This window comes from Peromyscus californicus, unplaced genomic scaffold (assembly GCF_007827085.1).
Source record: "Peromyscus californicus insignis strain IS unplaced genomic scaffold, ASM782708v3 Scaffold_15__1_contigs__length_86483966, whole genome shotgun sequence".
NCBI lineage: Eukaryota > Metazoa > Chordata > Mammalia > Rodentia > Cricetidae > Peromyscus > Peromyscus californicus.
In genome coordinates, this window is record NW_026294447.1 from 70,458,313 (window position 1) to 70,460,751 (window position 2,439).

Sequence of the window (2,439 nt, forward strand, 5' to 3'; positions counted from 1 at the left end):
GTTCTGAGGCCTGAAGGCAATAAAAGAAGTACTAGATCCATTAGAAGGTGTCCTTATTTTATTTATTTCTTATTTATTTATTTATTTATTTATTTATTTGTTTGTTTGTTTGTTTGTTTGTTTGTTTGTTTGTTTTTTGAGACAGAGTTTCTCTATGTAGCCTTGGCTGTCCTGGAACTCGCTCTGTAGACCAGACTGGCCTCGAACTCACAGAGATCTGCCTGCTTCTGCCTCTGGACTCCTGGGATTAAAGGCATGTGCCACCATACCCAGCTGCTAGTTTATTTTTAAACCACTGGTTAACTAGGCTTTCTCTTTTCAACAGTCTCTGTAACCCCCACCATGACCCCCCCTCTCCCCTCCACCAATTTCAGGTCATTTCACATGACTGGCTATCAAAGCAAACTTCTCCCACTCTTCACTTAATTACTGACCTCCTTGGACCAAGATGCAAGGCTTTTCACTTATCTCTATTGACTCTCAATTTATCTAGTTCAGTTCATATCTTATTTTTAGCATCCAATTTTATCATTTATTCCTTCAGTTCTGTGTCATGTGAAAAATCCAAGAAAAATGCTTTTCCTGCTCCCTAATTGTGAGAAGTCTTATGCTGGTCCCCACCCCATCTCAAGCATGAGCACAGATCTCGGTGCCCTGCATCCATCCCTTGCTGTGGGGGATAGGTACCTGACAGCTAATCATCCTCTAACAGCATTACCAAGGGCCTCACATCCCTTCAGACTATCCATGTCAAGTGCCATCTGAGTATCACTAAACCGTGGCAGCAATTTGCTGACCAGGAACCCTGCTGAAGAAGGAAATGATGGATCTGGAAGGATGGTTCAGTGGGTAAAATGTTTGCTTCACAGCCTAAGTTCCCAAGTTTGATCCCCAGCACCCGTGTTTAAAAAGCTAGGTGTGGTGGTACGTGCCGGCAATCCCAGTGTGGGAGAGGAGACAGGAGGACCCTCAGGCCTGCTGCCAGCCCATCTAGCCAAATAAAAATAGAAGAAATAGGGTGTGGTAGGGCGTGGTGCTGATTTTCACCAGCCTGGCTCTGGTGGTCACTGGATGCTTCCTCCTCATCCTCCCTCTTTTCCTTCTCCTGGCCAAGACCTCCCAGCCCAGCTTAGAGACTTCTCCAGAGTCTTCCCTGGCCAGTCACCCAATATTCTCGGCCACGGGTGAGCGCTCTATCCTTGAACTCATGTACTAAGCAATCGTTGCTTCTCTTCTACCCTGTAAGCACAGGGGAGGGGGTGGGGAGGAGGATTAGGGGGGTAGGGATTATCCTCAACCTTATTCTTCAGCGTGCCCACTGAAGGGATGCTCAAGAAACAGTGGCTTGGGGGACTCGCTGTGCTGCCCATGGCCTGTCAGGCTTAGCTGTCTTTGGAGTGAGGCGGTGAGGGAAGCTGCAGAGTGTGCACAACCGCCAAAGGCGTGACACAGTGTCAGCAGGAGCAGGTGAGATTGCAGAGGGACCTGCAGCCAAGCAGGAGTGAGACTTGCTTGGGCACGGGAGCCTGAGATTGAGTCCCCAAAAGGGGCCCAGTGGAGAAGTGCGCAGGATGTGGGTCCAAAGGTGCAGAATCAGCGTCCAGGATCCCGGATAGGGGTCCAGGATGCAGGATGTGGATTTAGACAGGGTTTCCAAGGGAGAGGTATCTGGGAACAGGCTGAAGAAGAAAGGGACACAGTCTGGGTGTTGGGTCACCACTGCAGGAGCCAGAGGCCAGGCCACCCCGCAGCACTGGTAGCTCTCCCTGTTTCTGTAAACCTGGGGAGCCCTCCGTGGGGCAGGCTGGTTGGAGGCAGGATCGGGCTTGCTTTGAGTATGGCAAGCTCCCTGGCTTTGTGTCCACTGGTGTTTATTAGGATGACTGAGTATGTTGCTGGAGATTAAAGACACCCAGCGTCTTCCCCACCAGCACCGACTCCTTACTATTTACTGGAGACGTCCAGAGGCGGTAAGAGCCCAGATTAACGGTCTGCGCACTCCATGGATGGCTGGTGACTAGGATGGGGAACAGGTCCCTTTTTCTTTTCCTTTTTTTTTTTTTTTTTTTTTAAGATTTATTTATTTATTATGTATACAGTGCTCTGTCTGCATGTATGTCTGCAGGCCAGAAGAGGGCGCCAGATCTCATTACAGATGGTTGTGAGCCACCATGTGGGTGCTGGGAACTGAACTCAGGACCTCTGGAAGAGCAGCCGGTGCTCCTAACCTCTGAGCCATCTGTCCAGTCCTTGTTTTTTTTTTTTTTTTAAGGTTTATTTAAGGTCCCTTTTTCTGAAAGGAGACTGTAGCAGGCTTTCTTTTGGGCCACCAACCAGCTCCCACATCATGACACAGAGACTTATTATCAGTTACGAATGCTCGGGCCTTATCTCATGCTCTTACAACTTAACCTGTTTCTCTTCATCTTCGTTTGCCTG